Source organism: Siniperca chuatsi, linkage group LG4 (assembly GCF_020085105.1).
Source record: "Siniperca chuatsi isolate FFG_IHB_CAS linkage group LG4, ASM2008510v1, whole genome shotgun sequence".
Classification (NCBI taxonomy): domain Eukaryota; kingdom Metazoa; phylum Chordata; class Actinopteri; order Centrarchiformes; family Sinipercidae; genus Siniperca; species Siniperca chuatsi.
Genome location: NC_058045.1, coordinates 5,182,897 through 5,210,458, shown reverse-complemented (window position 1 = coordinate 5,210,458; position 27,562 = coordinate 5,182,897).

Below are 27,562 nucleotides of genomic sequence, written 5' to 3'. Positions count from 1 at the left end.
AATCATTAGCAGGAGAGGGAGCATAGGGGGAGAGGAGAGAAGCTGCAGTGCTTGATGGAGTGTCTCCCCTCTGCTTGAGCCAAGCCTACAGTTGGCCCCACGCAGAGAGGCTGAGTCTACTGCTGTCTGATGGAGCGAGACGGACAGCAACTAGTGAGATGCATGCATTCATCGCGCGACTGTAGACAAGAACACCATCATAGTCCAAATGAGTTGAAGATCATGATTCAATCCAGACTGCGCCAACACCAAACCCAAAGAGCGTTTTGACCAAATAAAAACCAAGCCCAGAGCCAATCAAGCAGTATTCAAGAACAAAATAGGAAGTAGGCCCAAACATTGTCTCCAAATGTAATAATGTAATAAATGTAATGTAATAAGGGGTTGTAGATTTTCTCTACTGGTAAATCCACAGTGAAACACATACAGTAGAAACTTACTCCTACACTGTTCTGTATGGGTTCAAAGTTTCAAATTGGTACTTTTTCAGTTGTTTTTAGCTTTAACAGCTGATTGAAAATATTCACTTTGATCCCACTGATTGGGATTTGGCCAGAGCCCAGTTTAGAGAGATAACAGCATCTGTGTAGACACAGTAAATTTACTCTTTAAATATATATCAGTTAGATTTTTAATTATTCCCAGTACCAAATTACTACAATACAGTGTAGTATAATGAATAAGATTGGTATGAAATCCCAAAAACTCAATGTTTACTTTGCTAAATGATGGGATCTTCTAGCTTTCAAGCCTCAGGTTTTCAGCCTGTACCATCTATTGCCCTTTTGAGGCTTAAACTTAAAATTCAGTGGCGTTTCAAGACACTTCTGAAGTAAATGAGCTGACTTTAAAGCTGCATTTAATTTATTTTTGTTGCCACTGATGGGCAGTGGAACAAGTTGAAAACACAAAATTGACATTATCTGCTTATAAAGTTGTTATGGCAAACAACAATCTATCTAGCTCTTTAGCTGCTAAATGCTCTGATATGTTCACTAGCTAGCTGCTAACAGTCTGTCTACCGTTTGGTGGGGGGCAGATCGCCTGTAGGGGGTATAATAGAGCATTTTTGCTCAAAACCGCTGGTGAGAGTGGTGAGACTGAATCAGAACATTAACGTTGCGGGCCAGATAACCAAAAGAATGAACTGAAATATGCTAAAATGGGAAACTGCAGACTTTTCTGTGGATTTACCACCACGAGTGAGCCCTTTACCATTACATAAAGTAATTTAATCCATTGTTTATAGAAACAATTTTGAATACTGCAGCTTTAAAAATCTTAGTTGAACTGCAGATAAAACCAACCAAAACCTAGCATTCTCTATTTTTATTGTGGCTCTTGTACAAATAGAGTATTATGGATTTTGCCTCTACTATAACTGTATGCAATTATAGTATAGAAAACATTTGTGGCCATTAATTGTAATTATTACTAGACATGGTGGTTAGAAGCCCATCAAACCCCTCTCAATGGCAGGAACCACATCAGTGCCCAGTGTAATTCCTGCCTGCTTGATACTGAACTGGCAGAATCCAAAGAGGAAAGCCACCCATACCTGAGGCATCTAACCAGCGGATCCCACCATCTCTGTCACATACCGGAGAGGAACAAGGTCTCCATCAGATGCTGGCCTCTTTGTGAAGCATGACAAAAGTTCTGGACGGGGCGGAAGGGGCGCATTTCATATCACACAAGCTGTCAGAGAAGTTCAAAGAGGGTTCAGAGAGGAGTCAGACTTCACCTTGACGTGAGCTGTTGATGCAAACAGAACTGCAACTCTGCCTGATGTCTCACATACTGCAGACATTTCCGTCTCCTCGAATGGCAGGTCAGATTGCCGGAATCTCCTTCTCATGACAAGTTTTTGTTTTTCTTTCAGATGCTTCAATAAAATATAACAGGCCACCATCGAGGCAGCCAACTCTGGCAGTTCAGGAGAATGTATTTGTTTAGGAGAAAAGACAGTTGAAGCTCACAGTGTGTACAGCATGACAAATAACGAATACATTTTCAAAAAATATGTGACAAGTACTTTGATAAATTTGCTGATTTGTCGGTCAAAGTTTATTAGATATGCTTGAGAATCCTATTTCCTATAGTCAACTCCTTGTCCTTGAATAAATAACATTGAGACTTGAAAGGGCTAAACTATACTCCAAATATGTGACAAATATAATAAAGAATGAAGACCATTCAAAGTCAATGATGTTGCTGACAGATTTCACTTTAGTCATGCTATCCTCAAAAAGCTCTGCAGGGTTCTGTGCCTGAACCCCTACCTGAAGCCGGAATTATGTGGATGACAAACTGTTCACAAATGATCCATGGTAGTGTGGGTGCATTTATGTTGCTTTCGCATTTTACTTGATGGATGATGGATGTGGGATTATGCAGTATCATGAATCATACTAATGTTTTCTCAGTCACTGTCGAAGCTTGGTTCCTGAAGGATTCTCATGGAAAGGCAATGGATAGTGCCGCAGCTTCATATGGATTAACATCGAAAATTTAAAACATCTAAGCATGAAAAAATACCCCCATAATTGATAGAATATGAGTAAAAAAATGCCCTTGTGATCCAATTAGCACTAATACAAAATGATTATATTTGTTTTGGGGAAATAAATCTCTATACTACATATGTGATGCAGAGAAATGCAGTTTGGAGATCAAACATTTGGAATACAAACTTTTAGTAATAATACTTGTTTGTTGTAAGCAAAACATGATCTCTCTCAGCCAGTTGTCAAGTTCATTAAAACTACAGCGAGTCACTCGCTTTGTATCTCACAGCACTTTTGATCGACAAAAACAACACACTTAAATAGCCAAGTAAATGTCAGATTTGTTGTCGGCACTGGCCGCTCTTGTCCTCCTCTGTCAGCAGAAAGTCACACACACACACACACACACACACACACACACACACAGCAGTCTCTTTCTATAGTCTACTATGTCAACAACCTCAGACATCATTAGGGGTTCAGAGAAATCATCACCACACCAACCATCAATAGATAACAGGGCTCCAGACTAACTTTTTTCACCATCGACCCGAAAAACTATTTGTGAATGTAAACCATCCCAAAATCAAAATGTTCATTCTTTACTTTGTTAGTATCATCTATGGTTGTTACTGGCATAATAAAAACTGTTTGTTTTGTGAGCTGACAATTACGTGGTTGCTGCCACTGGCTGCCACTCTACAGTTGTCTGGCCCTCGCAGTTAAACGGTGCACCGGTGCACTGAAATGGAGCGGAGTGTTTAGCTCCGTTAGCTGTAAACACACCGTAGGACTCCGCTGCCCACCGGCTGCTAACAGCTAACAAGCTCTCCTCCTGCTGATTTCAACACGGATTTGTTATTCACAATGTAGCGTTATCTGGGGAAAATAATATACTCACACACAGGCAGGGTAGCGCCTGGCTAAAGTTAGCTAGCCAGTAGCAAGCAGCTGGCGGTGGGATGCTGTTAGTCTCGAACCCTGACAGACAATAATCGCTGTTCTCTCTCTGCTCAGTGGTTAATTTCAACACTTAACTCAGATGCTTTGATCACATCAGCAAGGAAGATGGATCAATAAGGAAACAGTCAACTCATAACTGCTGACATGAGCCTACTATTTCCCTAGACCGAAACAGAGCTGAGTAGTAAGTGCCGTGGACCAGCGTACTCACTCGCTCTTGACTGACGCCCTGGTTATCAGAGGTGGCTGTGCAGTACACAATATCCATGATGAAGTAGAATTATTTAACACAATCTAAGTATACAAGTAACATATGTAACCTTTTTATACAGCCTTTTCGCGCATCTTTACCAAAGGAACCCCTTTACGTTAGAATAGTCAGCCAAAGTTGCGACAGCATTAGGGAACTATGCTAGGATACAAAAACAGTGCCAAGCTTATGCTACGCTATTTGGCACTGACTGACTGACTGACTGACTGACTGAGCACCAGCAGTAGCTGATGGTCTCACTTTATGATAACATTACAATTATCTTATCTTATTATCATCGTCATTAATTGAATTAATCATCATTCATCATTGTCATCATTGCATGGCACGCACTACCTCCCTGCACCCTATCTGGGACTCCCTGTTTCCCTGCATGCTGCTCCCTGCTTACCACTTCAACTACACTCTTCTCCTGCTCACTCTGTTCCTCAGCATCCCTGTCACACGCCTGCTCCTCTTCCTGCTCCTCTTCCTGCTCCTCTTCCTGCAGATGTTTGGCTCTGAGCCACGGCATCAAACACCAGAAACAGAGAGGACAAAGGGGGAGGGGTGTGGCCGCCCAGTAAGAGATGTGATTGGGCCAGCTTAGTGTCAGTATTATGCCTGCTTTATGGGCCGGTCATAAGCAATCATAATAATAATAAATTAATATTAAAAATTAAGATTATATCGGCCCCAAGGTGCTTCGGCCCACTGGGAAAATAGCTGGTATGCCAGATTACCAGTCCAGTGCTGGCTATAGGTAGCAAAGGTTCAGCAATGGATGTTGGTTACATGTTAACAGCTGTGATGCTCACCAAATAACCTGACATTTATAGGACATTGTGTCCTTGCTGCAACAGAGCAGCGTGGGTAAACAAGTGCATCGAGATTCACCTAAGTGGGGCCAACTCTCCAGCGGAATGGACTGGATCATGAAAGAAAAACACAAAGTTCACTGAGCCTCTTATAAATTCGATATTTTGTGGCAATCCACTAGATGTGAGGAACGTCTTCAACAATAATGCATTGTATGCAACAATAATGCAATTTGTAGCTTGAAAATGTATTTTAAGCTCTTGAGGTGGTGTTTTATCAGTCAGAGAGAGGCAGCAGGTGTCACTTCAGGTCCTCCTATTTAGCATGTATAATCAGTGTACAAACATTTAACAAGTGGTTTATAACACACTATAATGCAATTGTACGCAGGTATGAGGACATTTTAAGTGTTTATTAATGTACAGTATTTGTCAACAACTAGAACTTCTGATTTGAAGACATATTTTATATTATTACTACTGTGTTTTACTGCATTACCATTCATTATCTGTTTATACAGATAATGAATCAAGTAGGGTCAAGTACACCAGCTCTATTTATTGCATCGCCATGAAAACAGACTTTGCCCGAGACAGCAAGACATTAGAGCAGCTATCAATCAAAATGGAGACCTGCCAGTAAATCACTGTTTATTTAATGTAAAATTGATACTTTTCTTGTTGGCTTTTCACCAGTGAACAGCTGGTAAATCTAACACGTGATTTTACAGAATGCACCTTGCATGATATAACCTCCAACAATAAGGGCCTTTCCAAAGTTGACCAACTCAGGAAATAACTTAATTGTTATGAGCTGGCTCCATGTTCAACAGATTGGTCTGTTAAATACATTACAGAAAACAGTGTACCACCTGAAGATAGGAGACGTTTTCACTGGCTTGATTACTGATTATGCCTTGATTAACAGGGAGATCAGAGGAGGTGTGCTTGTGTGTAATGTCAGCTTACGTGTGTACCCATTTTAGTAGATGCCATTGCTGTAATTAGCAGATGTAACACTCTTGGGTGCCTCTTGTAGTTAGATTGCTTAGTTTCCTGCATCAGAGGAGCCCCTGGTTGGCACAGTGGCTGGCAGCTTCCCACTGGATACAGAGGCTGGCAGTGTTTACCGCTTAGTCTTCCCAGTGCAGGGGGTATGTCACATACAGACATTTTGTAGGTAAGCCACGTTTGGTGAAAGAGACCTGTTCTGTCAGTCACTTCATTGGGATTGCTGGCCTGCTAAAAATAGTGTTACAGTGCAGCATAAAGCCTTGTCTTTGTCAGTGCAATGATGGAATAAAATAGAGGAGTCTGCATAGCATGGGTTCATGACCCCTATCCCTTTGAGGGCTCACATCGCTGCCTACTCTGACCCAAAGAGACATCTCTGTGCTTGGTAGGAGCAGGGGTAAATGTTTAGTCAGATCTGGCTGTTGTAAAGCATCAACACAAGCACAGCCCCTCTAAGACTAGCTCTTCATTAGAATTTAAGGCGGTTTGCTTTTCCAACAACTGGCCAATCCGTAATTTGCAATTTCGTTTTAGCTGGAAGTGAAGACCATCATGTCTCCTGTCCCTCAAGTCATATCCTGATCATGTTGCCTCTCCAATGAGATAACAGAACAAACACTGTCAAGCAGCTCATCAGCAAGTCAAGTGTCACTCAGGTTTCCTGTGTTGTGCGGCAGCTGTTAATCATCGTGAATGAGAATACAGGCCACCAGGTGTGAGACATCTAATCTATCACATCAGCCTCCTTTTTACAGCATGAATATGGAGATTCACATTTAATTATTATACATTGTGCTGCGGCATAGTAATCCCTTGGAAAATAGGTCTATTGAATTTTGACAAAAACAGCTGTATTGTGCCTGTCACAAATACCAAATACATGTCAACAAGCAACATAGCAAGCCCTTGATTTTGTTAAGAAGTTGCATAGGTTAAGGCAAACATCAATGTCAACTGAATGCACTCGACCAGCTCAATGACTCAGTTACTCTGTGCATCATCTTGGGGTGAAAAGATAATGGATATCCTAAACAGTCATGACAGAATCCCTCTATTCTTTGTCATGCTGTGAATAATGTGCCAGTGTTTGGTTCGTCAGCTGTGGAAGAGTTAAATGCATGCTGCAAGCTTCAGTCTGATAATGAATACTGACTGTCTTAGAAACTTTGCTGACTCCACTTAAAAGGGAGAGCTGCAGTTGTTGATAGTTGAAAACAATGTGGCAGACATGGTAAATGCCTGTTGAAGTAGGAGACTATATCAGGTCATTGTTATCACCACAATGCACATGTGTGGACTTTGGCAAACCTGCAAATATTTAGTGCAGATTGCTGTTGGCTGGAATAAAGAAATAAAATAAATGTTTGCCATCTATACATAATCTACACAAACGCTTTCCAAGCCTAATATCATACATTTTGGTACATTCAAACACGAATACTGTGGCAAATGCAGAAGCCTGTAGACTAATGCTCCTTTTAACATACAGAAGAGCCAAAATTACATATAAATAAACAAACAAACAAAAAAAAAAAATTGAACCTTTCTGGTGTAAAAAAAATAAATATCACATTGTAAACTTGGTGGTAACCATAATTAACATTTTAAATAGACAAAGACCACAACATAAAATTGCAACCACTGAAACATGATTGGAATCAGTGAAGAAATGGGGATGTAGTTTTTATTTTTTGTTTACTTTTTTGTTGGAAGTGAGCACATTCTTATTGTGCTTATTAGCGTTGTTGTTGATAATTCTTAATATTTCAGACTTGAATTCTGAAGCATGTTGCCATCAGTTTTCTATTATAATGACCACATGTCACCTTTTCAATTCATGTGCAGGTGTGATGAGCATCACATCAGTGAACCTCCTTCTTTGAATTTACACCTCTCACACACCAGCAGCCATGTATTAACACAACCCACATATGTACTCCCATTTAAAACAAGGTGATTGAGAGAGGCAGACTCTGAAGCTTTTGAGTGTGAAGTGCAAATATGTTTAAACAAAGAGGTCCAGGTTTCAGTGCCATGGCTGTGTTTTCTTAATGAAAACAGCACTGGGCTTGACTCTCAATTCCTGTGCCAAATGTTGAAAACTGTGTTATGAGTAACAGTTTATCAAAGAACACAAACAGTTTCAGTGGCAGCTGTGCTTTTTCCATAGCTAAAGAACCTTAAACTGCAGGGAACAATTTAAAGCAACACTAAGCAAATACACTTTGAGCAAACAGCCACAGTCAACAATAGAGAAGTCGGTATGTCAGGCAGAGACTGTTGTCAGGAAATCATGATCAAATCCTGAGTGAAATACAAATTTAAGCAGCTCTCAAACAGCTGAGAAAGTCTGACTTACCAACATTAAATATTTGGCCTCACTTGTTGTTGTGGTAACCTTTGACATGAAGTACCAGAGATCAGGCAACTTGGCAATCATTGTGTGTGCTGTTTAGGGGAGTTATGGCTCTGGGGAAGGCAATTGCTCCAGACTAAAATATTTCAACAACCATTTATGGAATGCCATTAAATTATGTACAGACATTAACAGCGTCTTTTCCTCTCATCAGGTCAAGTACCAATTTGTCCAAGACTTTTGTTTATGACCTAATACCTTCAAAACTAATGACATTCCCATGTTCGCATGCTAACACGTTAAACTAAGATGGTGAACATCAGCATGTTAGCATTGTCATTGTGAGCATCTTAGCATCCTGACGTTAGCATGTAGCTTAAAGTAAGCCTGTTGCTGTGCCTAACTACAGCCTCATAGAGCTGCTAGCGTGCCTGTGGACTCTCAGTGTGTCATAGGTTTGGGGTTTTGTCCTGTTTCCTGTTTTATTTTGTAGTGTTCTCCTCTCCTCGTGTGTCGTGTGGTTTTACTTCCTGTCTTTGTTTGCTTTCCCTCCAGTTTAGATTGTTGGCCTTGTTAGATCTTGATTAATTGTACCTGTCTTGTTGTCTCCCTTACCTTAGTGTATTTAGTCTGGGTTTTTTTTCTTTGTTCAGTGTCAGTTCATTGTCATTATCATTTGCATCAGCAGTGGTATGTGGTTTAGATGTCAGGTGTCCCAGCCTTGTTTCCTGTGCTTCTCCTGAGTCTCTTGGATTTATTTCTGCATTTGCTTGGACCTCGCCTGGATTTTTGGATTTATTTTTATTGCCTGCTCCTTGTCTGATTTGTTTGCCTGTCTTGGACTGCCCTCCCGATTTGGACCTCTGCCTGCCTGACTATACATGTAAGCCGTACCCCGTGATAAATGAATGAACTGCATCTGCTCTGCCGCTAGTCTGTATTTTCCAAACGACATAGTCATCATTATTTATAGATACTAAAACATGTATACAACCTGTTTTCTGGTATTGTAGCTCCACTAAGAATTGAGAAGAAAATTCGTAACGACTATAGTAAAAGTAAAGTAACTAAATGGATCCTTTTAGCTAAATTCCTCATCGGAGAACCCTGCAGACTGAAGCCTTGCACAGATTTTGGGAGATCCTGTTGTTGGATCCCCCCCCTTCCTTGTTTTCCCTCTTTCCTCTTCCGCAGCCCACTCATCCTACTTTTTATTTATTTTTATGTAGATAGTTATAAAAGGAATAGGAAGAAATGACTTTGAATTACATAGGGACAAATGGATCAGAGAAAGAACACAGTTGGCCACTTTTGTTAGCATGTAATGGTAAATCTGCATCATGTTAATGCTAGATCAGGTTTTGGCTAGAGTGCTGACAAAGTAGTCCCAGAACACTAATGTATGATGAGAATCAAAATTATCAGATTTCTTCTTCCATGTTACTACACCATACTGATGCCTTAAAATGGCTGGTATTATAACATCCCTCTATTCAAGAAACAGATACTTTTTTCCAATGGAAATCCCCTTGAATACAGTAATCAGTGAAGAGTTCAGTTTTTACAATTTATACCTATGGTGATAAATTCTAACTCGCTTGCTGGTGCCAAAGCCAATAAAATCAAGAGCCTATTTAATCACAATCCTGCCATATTAGTCTTTTCCTAGCCTTAGCCCTGTCTCTGGTGAAGAATGACTTAGGGTCATCCTGCAAGGCCTCTCATAAATTCCACCAGCGTTACATGTCTTCTGGCTCTTGCTTGATAACACTCATTATTGCTCAATGACCTGGTGGCAAAGCTTCACTTTGGGTCTCATCACCTTCAGGCCACAGCTGGAGAAGCTCTCCTCTTTGCAGCGCACCTCTGCTTTTAAAAGTCATAAACTCATGCCTGACAAGTTAGCCAGGAGACAAGAATCACAAGCGGTGATTATTTGATATTGTAAAGTGAATTACACCCTCCACCATCCTCCAGAGGAAGGGAAGGTTTCCGAAGGACCAAAGGGATGTATCCAAGATGTGTGCAGTTTATGAGGCTCCTCAATCACACAGAGGAAGAGTGTTTGAATCTTAGTTCAACCTGGGGCGACAATGAAAGTTGGAAGTCTCTGTCAGTGGTGAGATGAAATAATAAAAGGAAAGTGAAAAAACACCCTGTCATCTGTGATGTAATTTTTTTCACTCTGCAGTGATCATTTAAATCCAAAATGATAGATCGATTATGGATATAACAGTATTCATGATAAAGGGATGAACTGCAGACTTTAAATGATGCTTCAGTGTGTAGTGCTGGATGAAGCACCTTTCCTTAATGTACACACTCCACTGGAATATATAGATGCTCAACTGAGGAGAGAAGCCATTTCAACGGCCAAATAGAGCGAGAGGGCCCTAGGACGCTATTCACACTAGTGCTGATAGTTGTTAAAACCCTGTGTGCTTCACTTCAAATGGGTTTAGAACAGCTTGCGGATGTGAACAGGGCAATGGAGCAACACCATAATACACTCTGGGATGTTCACCTCAGGCAAACACTCTATGATGCTAAGCACCTCTCTCAAAGCTGCCAAAGAAAGTCCATTGATTTCTTTTTGTTTGTGGACTTGTTTCCATTGTGGGATATGAGAGAGTGAAACAGAACTACCAAACCACTCTCACTATGGAGGCTTCGCAACAGCCAATAGTTCATAAAATCAATCAATTAACATGTTTTCTTTTTTTCTAACTGGCAACTAAAACAGGCCTCTCAAGACAATTTGAAAACTGGGTCAAACTAGGAAGTAACATCCCAGAAAACAGCACTGACTGTCGTCTGACATCTGACTATAGCGACAGCATTTGGTAAATTATGAGACATTTAAGACATCTAAATACTGTAAGATTCCAAGTGTGGCCCACCGGTTTAAACTATATTCAGTTTTTTTTCTGCTTATTTAATGTTTTTACCAAAGTGCATCTTCAAGCGCTTTTGTGTCCTTGTTGTGACAATGCTTTTAGTGCTCTGTAATCTCACTGTCACAGTTGCCACTTTAGCAAATTGAGAACACTTTTCCACAGTCGCACTGGTTGCCCATCATCATAGACAGAGCTTCAACAATACTATGTCTGCATGTCATTTAGCTTGCTGAAATAAACAATCACACGAAAAGCACCATTAAATGCTGAGGATTGGTGCGCTTGTTGGTTTATGTTCAATTTCTTTAGAGACTGTGTTGGAAGACCAGTCCTAAAGTGAGTAAATAGAAAAAGTCGAGATCAATTCAAATTTGGGCTGTATCCTTCCCGCAGACAAGAACCATCTGCCCAATGGCAGTAAAAACAGATTAAATTTTGTCTGCATGGTAAGAATCCCACCTGGAAAAGGAATGATTTGCTCTATCTACAAGCTAAATGAATAATGCCGAGATGAAAGGCAATTCACTTTTTATTGCTAGTTTAGCTGAAAATGAGCCGTTTAACTCACTCACTTTCAAAGTTAGCATGGCAGAGAGGCTGCTCCAGTACAGACAAAAGTCATGATTTTATGGGCTGCTTTTAGACTATTTTTAATGTCACATTGAGCTTAATCTTCATTATCTATTCACTGGGACTGGATGCAGAAGAACGGGGTGATGGGGGTGATGCTATATATATATGTATATATATATATATATATATATATATATAATCAAAATTTCTGAGGACATTTTCCATCCATACAGCAAAATACCCTGGACGGGTTGCTGTCTATCACAGCGTTAACAACCTGTCAGCCATGGTAGTTGACACTTACTTGTTCCAGCTTAACTCAACTAGGGCTCACAAAGATGGTGGTGAGTAGTAAATTCAAATCCAGGCATAGAAATGTGCCTTGAGAAACTTCTTATATCACAGATGCTAAGCCCATTTTTTTTCTTGAATTTGTGGAGGAGACCCGCAGAAACAAATGCACACAGAAAGAACCAGCACCAGGCTCTGAACCCAGAACCTCGTTGCTCTGAGGGTGTGAGGTGACAATGGTATCTACCACCATGGCCTTGAAACCCCTTGAGTCCATTTTGCATGAAATGTGTAGAATTCACCTGCTCCCTGCTCTGCAAGTCCTCCCAGGCCAGTTTGTCCTGGGTCTGCACCAGGGTCTTCTCCCACTTGGCTGTGCCCTGAATACCTCCAAAGGGAGGCAGCCAGAGGACAGCCGTAACAGATGTCTAAACCACCTCAGCTGGCGGGCAGGAGCCAATGCAAAGGTCCAGTGGCTCAACACTGAATGAAACAATGTCATACATGTCGACTTTAGTAAAGAATATCAGTTATTCACTCAGCGTGACAATGTCACTTGATAGTAACATTTACAGTATATATGATGTAGAAAATGTATCAGAATAGGCTAGCTAATCAAACTCCCATTGAGACTAGATTGCAGTCAAAATGTTTGACCTTGCAACCCACATAAGCCCCGCCTCTGCCTAATATGCATAATCATTTACAATTTTAGAAATTGACCAAGGTCACTTGAATGCTTCATCTAAGCATTTTTGCTTCACATATTAAATAAATGGCGATGCTCATGCAAGTTCTTTTCTGTCTTTGGCTGTATTTAGAGAAAAATCTCAATCTTTCAACACTGATTTCACTGCTGATTTATGAGGACCCCTGTTTGAGGTATTAAGGATTTTGATAGAAAGTAATATTCTGCTCAGGTGACACTGATGAAAGTAATGCATAAAAATCCTTCTTGTTTTTGCTGGTATCTGTAGAAATTAAAATGCCATAACTGCTTATGTTGGTGCTTAAAAGCTGATCTTGAGTGTAAGTTCTACTGTGGATTTGCTCTTTTTGATCTGAAACTAAAAATTTGTGTTTGTGAATCTATTTCTCTGAAGATGAGGCCATGTTCGATTCACAGGGAGTAAAGTCACTTAGGAGAAAGAGATTAAACTAGAAACAACAATGAATTTGAGGTTGCATGATTACTGGAAGAAAAGATATCCTCATGCACATACGTAAAAGTCCCTTAACACCTAAAAACTGACAGACAAACACACATATGGGCATGCAAATGTCCACACAGAAAAACACAACTTTGCCAAAGATCAAAGTGATATGATAAGTGGAGTCCATTTATAAATGACATGGGTAGGTTAGGGGTCAAATAAATCTGCTTTAAAAGCACATACATCCACATGACTTCCAACAGAGGTCAGCCATATATCACACACTCCCTGTCACTGATGCACATCGCAGTGTTCTTTAAAGCACATTGGAACAGCCGTCCCTGAACACAAGTCGATCAAAGCTATGCATTCATCTTATATTGTCTATATAGGGTCACATTTGGCCATCATTCAGGACAAGAACTCAAGCATGCGTGAGGCTTTGAGGACATTATCTCCACCAATCATTGTTCCATATGCCTAACCCTGTTTCCACACACATGCAGCACAGCAGAGTTTATGTTTAGCCAAGCCCTGGGGAACAGCATATACTGTACATGGCCTGTGCAACCAGCCATATGTGACCCTGGTCATAATTCAGTCACATGTAAGGAGGGAAATACAGTGACCTGTCAGCACTCAGAGGCTTGCAAATCTGCAAGCCAGGCTCTATTTCATGTTCATCCTCACACATGTGGCTAACCGGGATAACCAGAAGATATTGATGTGTGTGTCAGGAGTTGGAGGTTTATGGTACAGGTGCTGGTGTCTGTGTGTGGAATGGGTACTTAATTTTGCTATTTATATGACAACCAGATTTTGGCTAATGTATACATTTTGGCTTATCCTCATTTTAGTGTGCTAGTCTAAAGCTTCATTGAGCTACATTTATATTAATATTTAATAAAATTACTCGAGAAAGGGTTGCACATAGTGCAAAACCCAATGAGAATCAATACTAAACTCTGCAGTTTTATATATGTTTTAGTTAATAGTTTTGATTTTCTGGCCCTCAAATAGACTGTATGGCTGTGTGTTACTGGTCTCAACACTTTCATAAGGTGGATAGAAACATGAATGGGATACTCGTGTAGTGCTGTGTCCGCTGGTTGTGTTAGTAAGGCAATTGTTTAGTGAGTTAGAGGGTGTTTCCGTGATCATCTGTATTTTGGGATCTTTCTGCCCCCTATTGATCAAACATTGCTTAATTCGGTTTTAATGTTACATGTACATGTGGATTTGGTTTGAGGCTCAGTGGTTAGCCATGTATTGATGAAGTTTAACTGAGAGAAGTAGTTAATGACATTGCAAGATCCTTGCAAGAACTGGAATACCACGTGTGTCTGGGATATCCATAAAGATAAACATCTACACCTTAACATCCATTCCCTTTTCACATTCCACTAGACAGTCCAATAAAGGAGTCCTGTTTTTAAAAGATGGCTTCAAGAGGGATGGAAATGATGCAACCCAGTTGCAGATGCAGAGCCTTTGGAGCTCAGTCCTTCTGAGCACTCAGTGCTGTGTATATTATGGCGTATAAAATGCAAAGAGCCATCCACCACAGCTGAAAGAGCTTCAAGATAGCATGTGTTCAAGCAGGCAGAACCACTGGAATTGGTTTTGTGCCAAATGGACACACAAGTTGAAATCTGAGTAACCCCAGTCAGGTTGCCTGAGGGAGGGTGAATGATGTTTACAGACCTGAAACCCTATATGAACCAAGGTCAGATTTACATGCCAGATATAATCAGTATCACATTCATATAGTGTATGTCGTGGAAATTATCTAATAATGCACTCAGGACAAAATAATTACAAAGCACAGAAGGGTTGAAGTATATAAAATATATATTTGTAATTAATTACCTTACCCCGTCAGCTCCACCCCAGTATCTCTCTGAACACTTCTGATACCACATAGTTCTGGTTACAGAACAAAGAACCTTACTGTGATTGGATGTAAACCTAAATGTAAACCTAAAGATACTACTTTCCATCCAATGGAAGGAGGCCACATCTGATAACGTAATTACCACGTGGCTCACATGGCCTACACCATATCCAGGACATCTGGTTTCACACAAACACATCTCCCCATCATGGGGGCCCCCGAGATAAACATTCCAAGGTAAAGACAGGAACAGAGACAAGTATAGCCAAAGACAATAGTTACTAAAGACTAAAATGAAATGAATAAATGTAAACATACTAATACTAAATTATTTTTCACATTATATTACTTTAACTATTTGTGCTATATTGGAATACATTCTTATTTTCTCTGTATAAAACAAAAGCCACCATTTCTGAAGAGGGAAGGGATATTTACTGGAGTAACCACCCTTGATTATGTTTTAGCTAGTACGCCATTCTTGTCATGGTCATTCTTACGCTGGGATTCTGTGTTACAAATTCGTAAAATGTAAGGGTAGAAAGTAGGATACATGCAGAAGTTAATAAGTCTAGTCAAAAATTAAATCCCTGTAATCTTAAAAAAATGGAGAAAGTGATTTTTCAGTGCCATTTATTGCCCATTTATTGAAATTATGTTATACATAGTATTCTTCTTTAGCTGTGAATCCTCTTTAAACAATATGGTTAGCTTCTTGTATATTCCTAAATACATGAACTTGGTTTCACCCTGAACACATGACAAGGTAAGATTAATCTTTACTTCAGCGTTGCAACCCAACTCCTGTAGAAATGGGAAACACACATTATCACCCTTATCTGTAATCTAATGAGTCAAATAGAATTATGTTACACATTCACTGTACCAAAATGCAGTGACAATGAATGCGGAGTCTGCAGCTTTATTGTCCCATTCCTGTGTTGCCGAGCCAATTGCATGCTATCCAAGGCCATTCCACGTGCCAGTGGCATCATGATGCTGAAATTGGGAAAGACGTATTGAGTGCAAGGAAAATGGGCTCTCGGCTCAGAAAATGTCTAAAGGAAGTAAGAGTGATGAAATGATTTCAGAGCAAGAGGGAAGTCGGCAAAGCTCTAACCATGAGTGGGATATCTCTGTTTATTAAAGTTCCACAGCTTGCCTCCTGTCGCTCAGATTCTTTGTAAAATAAAAAGAATGCTAGCGCTGATACTGTAGAAAACAAAAACGCATGGCATTATTCAACAAATAATTCAAATAATACAAATAATTCATCAAACAATGTTGGTCCCTCTTTCACTCTTGCCATCTCTTTTAATAATCCTTTCTCTCTCGCTGGTTCAGTTATTTTACTTTCCCTGTCTGTGCCTTGAGAAGCAGTCACAATCAAAAGCCACTTTGTTCATAATAAACAAGGGTGGAGGATTAAGCGCAGATGTCAATAAAGAGGCTCTTGTTGATGTAGTGACTGGCACTGAATATGTACATCCAGCCAAGCCTGGCCAATTCACTGCATGTACACTGATAGCAATGGATTGGTCAGAGGATTACAGACTGGGGTGCCTGTTCCTCTCTGTCCAGCTGGCACACACAGGCTACCACTGTGTTGTTTGTGCAAAGCATCCCACTTAAACTAGTTAAAGCTACCTTAATCTGGATTCAGTCACCAATAGCTAGTATGGCAAATTGTTTGTTGCAATCTACAGAAAGCTATGTAGGCGCTTGGTGTTTTGTTAGACTACCCACAACACATAGAGGTGTCTTCAGTAACTCCTCAGTACTTCCATGGGCGTTGCCTTTAAAGTGTGATTGACAGGTTTATTAATTGGTTGACTTGAGAAAATGGCAACTTTCCAATGGAACAATAGTGTTGAGCATGCAATGCAATACTGTCTTGCTTGTATGCAGCACTTGGGACTAATGACAAGGTCACTTTATTGTCGGATACAAAATCAAAGTAATGTTTCTGTCAAACATCTAGATGCACAGTGATACACTGCAAAATGCAGGCCTTTTATGCCATATAGTTTGTTGTGTTGAATAAATTTGGTGCAATTATCGTAAAAGTGGTCTACTTTCTAAAGTGCATTCATGTTCTATCAGTTTACCCACACTTAATGAAACTAACTTACCATTTGAATTCTTATACTGAAATGTTTAGCTCCCATGGCTCAGGCCTAGGCCACTGTTGCCTGTCAATGACAACCATGTACATTTGTTTTTGTGTAAAGTTTCAGGTCTCTTTCATTATTTACATGACCTTTATACAGTATAATTTGCATATAAAAGAATTACCCCTATCATAAGCGTCTGAATGCCAGACCACTTTACAGTGATTTATTTTCAATAATTGTTTGATTTTTATCATAGTTACATTAATTAGGTTTACATTTTGAGAGAAGACTCTCTTTTGGGCTTTTCTGCCATTCAAGAGCAGTGGAAGGATTTGACCTTAGGACCTTTTGTAGATGTTCCAGAAAAAAAGTTTACTGGAAATGTATTGTATTGAAACACCTCCAAACTGAAACGAGGACTGACATTACTAAATGTCTATGGCAACGGCTGCGTATGATGCAGCGGCTGGTAGCTCCTTCAAACTTTGCTATGTTTTTTTAAAAAATATATTATTATATTTTTAACTTTATTGCTGAAACATCATTGAATGATGTCTATTTGGATCTGATTTAAAGGGTTAAGCCAAAATTGTTCAAATCGTCTGGATCCGAAGATTTTGACTATGGCAACAGCTGCGCATGCAGATGCTGCGGCCTGTAGCTCCTTCAAACTCTGCTAGCTACATTCAGTTTCTTAATTTATTTGTCTTTATTGCTCAAAACATGTTATACATCATCATTGTCATCGGAAAAGGAAGCCGTGGGTTTGGATTAAAGAGCAGCAGACCTTGAGCCAGATCAACTGGACCAGGCAGGCACCACGGCGGCTGCTGTGATCGCCCAGGAGGAGAGGAAAGACAGCCGGGATAGGAGCCACGCTGGCCCAGCTTGGACTTAAGGCTGCTCCTGGCTAATGTCCGGTCTGGACGAAATGGGACTCAGGCTGGTCAAGCAATGGGAATCAGAGACTGATGGCCCACATCTTTACAGAGACCTGCTCCATCAACATATTATCATCACAATCTCTATCTGCTGTTTAGATTCCAGCAGACGCAAATTTAAAAAAAGCGCTGCAGAATTACTTCCTGGATGTGTACATGTAGGCTATGTATATACAGTATGCATATAAACAACTGTATATATTGTTTTATTTTATTTATTTACTTATGTTACCCTATTTTAATATGAATTTATTTATGATGTTATGTGCTATGTGTGTAACATGAAGGGACTACAAACTTTCATTTCATTATACAGCCATGTTGTAAAATGATAAATAAATTACCTTGTACCTTGCATACAGTGACTACATCCTGCACCTGTTAACTATATTTTATTGTTCATGAGCCTTCTTTAAGATGCTGTGCAATCTTCAGACACTAATGAATACTTAGGCACAAGGTACCTTTTTAACCAAAGCACACACTGTAGCCCTGAGCCAATGCTCAGTGAAGAGTAAAAGCCTGTGATTGTACAGGTCATACCCCAGGAGTGAATATGTATTAATGTATGAGCGTGATGTTCTAAAAGTACATGCTTGTTCAGCAAACCTTTGTATTCTCTGTATTTGCACAGTTTAAAATATATACTGAATGTATTGTGTGCTGAAACAGGCCACCTAAAGTCAGTTGTCTGCATTTTTACATGGTTTAGCTGCACAGACATATCATGCAGATAAGATGCAGAAATTGTCCATTTCCAAATTACCAATAGACATAAATATCTCTAAATATGACACCTCTCTATCATCATACTGCCAACAGACTTCCTTAGATTCTATTTGACAGAATATTGCTACTGTACATGTGTGTCTGCCCATGATATGGCAAGTGAAATTATAAGCATAAAAACTGCTCTGGTTCTCCTGTCATTCATAGACTGGAAGACAATAGACAGATGATGAACGATGAAGATGAATGGCACTCCACTCTGCTGAATGTCGCTCTAAACAAATGAATTCCAAGGGCGCTCCTCATCATTTCAATGAGCTTTCCCCCGCTATGTATCAGCATAAATCATGTTAACCTTCTCATTTTCAAGTTCATTCATTTTTAAGGTGCTCTTCCTCCTGTCTCAGTCGCAACAGGCCTTGTGGATGCATCAAAGGGATCTGATTGCTGAGATTCCATTAAACCTCAGACTGCAGAATATTGTGTCACTTTCCCAGGAATGCCAACTCTACTATCTGTCATAATTCAAAGCTCTATGCAGCATGCAAATGATCGTGGCAGGTCCAAGGATATCTGCAGGAAAAGGGTGTGAAAAATCAGTGTTACAATGCCTCTATAAAACAGAAGATTGATCCATACCATGACAGGAACACCCACATGTGGAAATAAGGAAGCAGCAGGCATTGTGACACTCAAAGATAGCTTAGGGTACTTGGTTGGAAGGCAGTCAGTGTGAGATTTACAGTACCATTCATTTTAACAGATTATTTTTTATTCTTAACAGATTGTTGAATGGAAGCTCCTTTTCTGGAACATTTAGAATTCTAGTGCATATTTGAGAGAGAATGTTGATATTAGTCAGTTCTGCTAAATATTCAATGACTACATTTTTTTAACATCCAAAGCCAATATATAACAATATTTAATCTGTGTATGGCAACTATGATATGGTTGAGAGAACAATTGTAGTTATTGCAAATAGACTGTGGTTAGGCAACTAAAACACTTGGTTAAGGTTAGTGTATGGTTAAGGTTAAGAAAAGATTGTGGTTATGTTAAAAAAGCAAATATTGATTGTTGGATTGTGACAGGTAGCAAACTGGGGTCTAATGGTGAAGACCCACTGGAAGCAAACAATCGCACCTTCATCACATTTTGCTTGTCGATGTGGGCATGTCAGCACTCGTAACCTAGCGAGTAGCATGTATGTAAGTATGTATGTATGTATATGTACAGTATATGTATACATCCCTGAAACGACAATAGCAATGTCATGACCTATAGAAAGTGAATGTGTTGTGCATTCTGTAGGTCTTTATTGTAACGCATCAAAGTTAGATGTGCTACTTAAAGGTCACACCATTTCCTGAAAAGTGGCACTGGACTTAAATTGTAAGACTTTGGTCCAGTAATATGAACGTAATTCCTAGGGATACTGGGCAGACATTCCTGATGGAAATGGGAATCCCATTGAAACACTGGTGAATAGATGCTTTCACTGCATAAGTTTACATAAGTGATGTAGATCGTGCACCTACTTTTGTAGAGAGTAATTTTTGGCCAATTTACCCCAAGGATAAGGTACCAAAGATGATTTGGTTTTTATAAAGAATAAGCATTCACTGAGATATTTTTGAACCACAGTACTTTCGTTCTTTTTTATGGTTTCCTGTTTAAGTCCTTTACCAAAAGAAGCCTCAGAGCCTTGATTTTAAAGTGTTTTACATGTTTGTTTGTTTTCTTCTTGGTAGCTTTCATTTTTAATGGCCTTCTGTTTTTGAGATCAAGTAGGTTAAGGTTGAACCAGAACTAAACCCTGTTCTCCCAATGGATTTCATTATGGGGTCTTTGTTGTTTGGTTTTCTATGATGTGTAGTTGGACCAGAACTGCCAAAATCAAAAATAAATAAATAAATAAAGAAATGTGTTCATTTATTTATTCATTCATTCATTTCTGTATTATTTTTTATTCATTCATTCATTCATTCATTCATTCATTCATGACTTTATTTATGTCTGGTTTTTTTTTCATTCATTTTCTATGTATTTATGTATATATTATTTTCCCACGTTTATTTCCCCAAACATTTCTGTATGCATTTCTGCTTCATTATGCAAATTAAGGGGTATAGAGTGTATAGACCGACTATAATAATAATAAAACTTTCTTTATAGAGCACTTATCAAAACAAAGTACAAAGTGCTACACAACAAGAGAAATAAAATACCACAGTGAATGACGAAATATAAATAAATAAAATACACAAAAACAATAAAATAAACAGCCAGTTCAGGTAAAATCAGGATATACTTCTTGGTCCTGGTTAATAGCCTAGCAGCTGAGTTCTGTACAGTCTGCAGTCGTGTCAAAGTTTTTTGATTAAGACAAGTGAACAGGCTGTTACAATAATCAAGGCGTGAGGAGATAAAAGCATGTACAACAGTTTCTGCATCACTAAGATTTAAAATAAATTTTTGCAATATTTCTGAGGTGATAAAAACATGATTGGACAAGCTTAGTGACATGTTGCTCAAAACATAAATTGCTATCAAACAGGACACCAAGATTTCTTGCAAAACGCTTGATATGTTGTGACAGGTTACCAGTAGATGGCAGTATTTGTTTAGTGATGTGTTGGGGCCCAATAACAAGGATTTCAGTTTTATTTGAGTTGAGCTGAAAAAAACATGTGACAGACAGGCAGTCCTGCAGAGAACTCAGCGTACTAAGGTCAGTGGGCTTGACAGGGAGGTACAACTGTGTGTCATCCACATAACAATGAAAACAAATACCACGTCTGCAGATTACATCACCCAAAGGAAGCATGTATAAGGAGAACCGTATTGGTCCCAGAATTGAACCTTGAGGCACACCGTACTTGACATGGGAAAAGGATGACATGAAGTTATTAATGCTGACACAGAATTTCCTATTGGACAGATGAGAACCAGTCTAGTGCAGTGCCAGATATGCCCACCCAGTGCCTCAGTCTATCTAAAAGAATGCCATGATCAATTGTGTCAAAGGCAGCACTTAAGTCCTGCAGCACAAGAATTGAACACATGCCTGCGTCTGCACATGCCACGCTACTACAATGGTGGCTTCTGGCCACTGAGGGACAGTCTGCTCTCTACTATCATGCCGAGGAGATTTATAGCTGGCTCCGACCAGGACTCGGATCTGGATCATATTTTCTGGAGAAAATATTTTCTGGTTTTCCCTTTAATGTCCTCCAGCTGCTCTGCCTCAACTCACTGTGATTTACGGAGTTTACTGTTGAAGCTTCACTTGAATTAAAAAATGAATGAATGAAATGGAAAATTTAATGGAAAAGTAAATAAATATGGGAATTAATGCAAATGTAAATAAATACAGAAGCAAATTAAAACAGAAATATCAATTTGTCACATTTTATGTTATAGTTAGCCTCTATTCCCCCCCGATCCCTGTGTGCTCTAGTGTGCTTTTCCTCTCCTTGTGTTTCTTGGGTGTCCCCTGTTCCTTGCTGTTTGTGCATGTGTGCGCGCGCGTGTGTGTGTGTGTGTGTGTGCATTCTGGTCTGGCTTCCTGGTCTCCCGCCTGCTGCTGATCACCGGCACAACTGACATCAATCATTCATCAGTCTCCACAGCATATCTACCAGGCTCTACCACACTACTACATTACGGCTCCAACGTTGACCAAGTTAAGTGAATAGTACGCTCTAGTTTTTGCCTCGTTGTAACTAACTGTCTGTTTCTGTGAGAGAGCTATTCTCTGCCGGTGATCTCAGCCACAGTCTCCCCTCGGATCTCTGCAAGACTGTTTCCTGTACCAACTGCCACGCTACACTAGCCTTGCCTGCTCTGTCAACCTCACCTCTTGAGCCTGCTGCCTCTCGGGTCCAACCAACTCCACCCCACGGATCAGCTGCCTGGTCGGTTCAGCATATCCCACTTCACCGGCCAGTCCAGAGCCTGCTTCCCCTGTCTCCGGAAAGTCGCCGCTTCATCCACGACCCAGACCGGCCGCGTCCCCTGAGTCTACAGGGAACTACGGCAGACTTAGGCACAGTTATTATTACAGTAATAATAAAGACTGTTACTAACTAAACCCAGTTCTACTCCGTTGTGTTCTGCATTTGGGGTTCTTTGATCGTGCACTACGACAATTGTATATGTTATTCAATGCCAAAATTAATTGTAATATAATTTTTGGTGCATTTAATGGCATATAAATTTATTTATTGAGTAATTTATTAATGTCTATTTATTTTTGATTTTGGCATTTCTGGTCCTCCACAGTAGTTGAAGAATAAAAGAAGAAGAAGAACTGCACTCACATTTATCAGAACATCATGGAGGCTCTTCTGGGAATGTGTGGTGTTATCTTTAAACAGCATAACTGTTTTATAGCAATTGGTGCAATCAATAAACCTCACTTATTTTTGGAGGGCTGCTGTTGTACTAATATTATCATCATTATCATAAACAGTGTTAGCAGTTGTTATTGGTGATGTATTGATAGCCCTATTGTATTTTCTGCTCATTACAACTGACATGCAGATACTGTACCAGCCAAGTGGGAATATTGGCATGTGTTTTTAAGTCATAAATCAGGTTCCAATGATGTGTTATAATACTATTGGTACTTCTCATACATCTGCCTTATAGATAATATTTTAGAAATGCAATTTGCCAAGCAAAACTACTTTGAAGTAATGTATAATTTGACATGAAGTGTAGAACCATATCATTGCTTGACAACATTGCTGAAACTTCTGTTTGATTTGAAAAGCTGACACATTGGAAGACACGTTGGATGATAATAAAGCAAATAAAGCAAGAACATTTACTATTGTTATTTTCTAATTGTAGAGAATGTTTTTGAATGTTTTAGATGATGCAAATATTTGTCAAATCATGAGAGAATTGCCTCTGTGTTGCATTCTCCCTGATGCGTGTGTAAGTGCTTTTACAAATAATGGACATTCTGTTTTGGTGAGACTGTCTACTTCCATTGACATCTACCGTTCCCTCAATTTTATCCTCACAGCCGTATAACTGCCCCTTAACTACCACAACACAGCTGCTGTCATGGGACATTCAGCATGATTTCTCACACAGGCTCATTGCAGTTGCAATATCAGTGCAATACTGACCTGCTACGTGAGCTTTAAATACTATCTGGATCTGGTCTAATTCAAACAAGAAAGGGAAATTAATGTCATAAGTCCACCCCAAATATTATAATATCAGAATGGTGGCTGTATCTGACAGTTCATTGTCTTCATCTACAGAGACACCTCACAAGGAGTGCATGTTTGCATGCGCGTGGAGAGATTGATGACTGACAATTTGACGGTGGTATGGAAAAACTGAATACCCCCACGGTTTCCCACTTATCTACTAAAATGCTAATGCGTGACCGATCAATAACACGGTATATTTACTTCAGCTCTTTTTGCTGATATTGCAATTGCTTGAAACGTCAGGGGGTTGTGAAGAAGTTTTTTTTTTTTTTTTTTTGCCAGTGAGGAATCGAAAGCTGCAATGGAGAGATAAAGAAAGGGCTTAGGTTTACTCAGATACTGCCTGATACATCTGCACTAGACAACCTCAAAACAACCCATGAACCATAATGTGGTAAAGATGTTAACTGGTAGACGTAAGCACGAAAGCCGCTCCCAGGCTTTTCTTGATGGAGCAAAAAGCTACCAGTTTTGACACCATTCACTTCAGAAATCCTCTTTTTCCTTGTCATCTGTAATGGTATGTTAGAACAAGTCAAGGGTTGAAATGCATTCAAGCAAATGACAGCAAGGGTAGAAAAGGGGTAAACGGATGTCTCTGTTGATGTGACGGGAACACAATGTGAGGAACTTGCTAAAATAGATTTAAGATGAAATTATAAAACAAATCACACATTGAATGAGCTCAAATATACTTGCTATTTTAGTTACAACATTTTTGTATTTGATATTTCAAATCCAACAATTAGTTAAAATTTCCTCCATTTTTTTTTGTTGTATTAAATTTTGTTTAGGAGTGTAAAGTAAAGCAGTTAACAGATTGAAAAAGATTTCCGTTGCAATAATAGGAAATAAACAAGGGGAAGTGTCTTAAATTAGAATAATATATTAATTCAGTAAAGCAGTCTACTATGTGATTACTACATGAACACTACTATGAACATTTTTCATCTTGGGATCATTATTATTATTATATTATTGGTAAGAGATGCAAATGACAGTATATACAGAAATCTTTTTTTTTTCACAAGTAAGATTCATCAAGCAAGTGTAATTTCACAGGGAGGCTTTTTCACTTGAACTATGCTGATGGATTTAATTCATCAGTCACTTTTTAAAGATAACTTGAACTTGAAAATGAAAGATAACTTAAAAATTACTATGATATCAAACAATTATGTGGAACAGAAAGAGACGCAGCATGAGTTTTGCAATGTCCAAATCGGACGCTTATTTTAATAAACACAAATGGCCAGAGCATTAGTAGTAGAAAATGCTGGGATATTAGAAGCGATAAGAGCAGCTGTTTGGCACAGTGCTAAGCCTAATTAACTTAATTTCTTTTGAGTGGTCATTTCTGGTTAGAAAAGTATTTAAATGAACAGTCACAGATATGAATTCAGCCAATGGCTTCAAACATGAGGTAAAGAGGTACCAGATAAAACCTGGAAATATCCCTTTATAAGGCAAGGTTTGGTTATTGTACAGGAATATTCAATCTTTCTTTAATTTTCAGAAATGACTTCACAGGCAAAGTCACAGACAAAATCACATCCTTTTTAAGTATGATATTGTGAGAATATAAATGGCTCTTCAGACACATTCATAGCTAGAATCTCTGCCCTCAGTTTCTTGATCCATAAAAATGCATGTGACCATTAGTCTGAAATTAAGCCAGAGAGGGGGAATTCATTAGTGCATTTTGACCACCTATCTTTAAATTCTTTTAGTACCTCAAAGTTTTCAGGGGAGCTACTTTTGAAACTGATGACGCTTGATGTAGTCTGTGGCCAATGACCCACGCAGAAATGTATTGACTGGAGCAGGGCTATTGGAAAGATGTCAGGCTCAACAGAAACAGTTTTGGAAAAGTGTCCCCTGGAGGCTGCCTTGGTGGCTTCATTAAAACGTATCATTTATATGTTGAATTTCTGTGCACTGACTGTGGGAGCCATAACTAAGGTTAGTCGAAGAACACTGTGGTTTTGTCCCAAAGGGTTCCTTAACTCAGCCCTCAGCTACTCAGGTAGACATAACATATTGTGTAAATCATTAAATGGTGTATTTTTTTTTTTTTTCCCTGGCTCTTATTTGAGTCGCCTGGAAAGTTCACTTTGCAACATCAGTTTTTACCAGAAAGCAGGTGTAAAATCTAATAAAGCATATTGTATAAAATACATTCCGAGTACAATTAGACACTGTATGAACACAACACTGACAGCTGGTGATGTTACAAATTTATTTGTGATGTAATTTTCAATCAGTCAGTCACTCTCAATCAACCTTTTGAAACACTTAAATCTTTTGCAGGTCTTCCTGGAGGGGCTAGAATTGTGCCAATTGGCTCTTTTGTGAAATTGTTAATGTTTATTGCTATTTACTAGAAAATTTAAAAGGTCTGTTTTCAACATTATGGTGTTTGTTGGCATAAACAATTACTGCTTGGAGAAGTACACCTTTTACAATAAAAAAAAAAGAGAAAAATTACCTTACCTGTAGTAAGATATTGTCTTTATTGCCTCAGTAAAATGTAATTGATTAATTTAGCAAACTTATAAAACTGGATATATAATACTGGAAGGTGTAAGTAGGCAACATTTTCTTCATTTTTAAAAAATGACACAATGCCTCGTTACACTTGAATAAGTGTAATGAGGCATAATTTCATTCCAGTGAATTAACAAATAATTTTACATATGTGCTTGTGGTCAGAGATATCAATATACGAGCTAGATAAGACTGGCTCATATCTGATTCATTAACTAATGGCCAATGCGGGCCCACATACTGTACATTGATGTAACCATACTTACAATATTACCATTATTATTTACCTACATACTGGTGCACATTTAGAAGAACACTTACAGAGAAGGTTAGACTATGTTTTGTGAGGCTTTAAGCAGCTTACTAAATGGCTTTTTAATGGTACTGGATTTTGCCTTTGTCTGTGATGAAACTTGAATAGGAAACTTCTACTGACAAGATTTGTGGTTGTTGTTATAACATATAGTGTACAGTGTCCATCAGTTAATACACATCCAAACCTACATGTGAGCATTGATCATTTCATCTTGACATTCACAGGGCCAATTACTTTACAAGGAAAGCATCCAATGAAAGCTTCCATGTGAACATCAAGCTCTAATTATCTGTATGATAAGCCCAGTCACGTCATGAGTCACTCTACAGCAAATGATGCCCCAATACTCCATTTAAAGTGAAGTCTATTCACTCAGACTATTCAAAAGAAAATACCACCTGATATCTCCATGTGTGCTATGAAATTTTAATGGGTTTGTGTATTTGTTTAATGATTTTATTCTTCTAAGAACAGATGAATTTAGTCATGAATTTTCATACTCATATCTGGCATCAATCTCACTGCCTAATCCTTATTGAGCAGGATTTACTTAAAATGAAATCAAAGGTTAGTCACTGAATGTGTGGTTTAAGAACAGGACTGTCTTGAAATCTCAAGATAAGTATGAATTTTATTTGCATGAAGTATCTTCATTCAGTTAGCCTGTGTTTGAATATGGCTGCAAGTCTGTGAATAACAATGTGGACAATTTGCAATGTGACATTTGTTGGTCAACTTGTTGTTCATGTGACTGGGGACCTGAAGGGAAAAGCAAGGTGAGCAGATTAAAGTAAACTACACTACAATAAGATGGAGGGTTAGGTAGAATTAAAATAGAAATAGGGTATGTGTTTTTTACACATTATATAATATTTTCAATAGACAAATACATATACATATTTTTCAGGATATTTGTCATATTGTTAAGAATATTGTTTTTGCAGAAATAACCTGAAATAGTGAGATA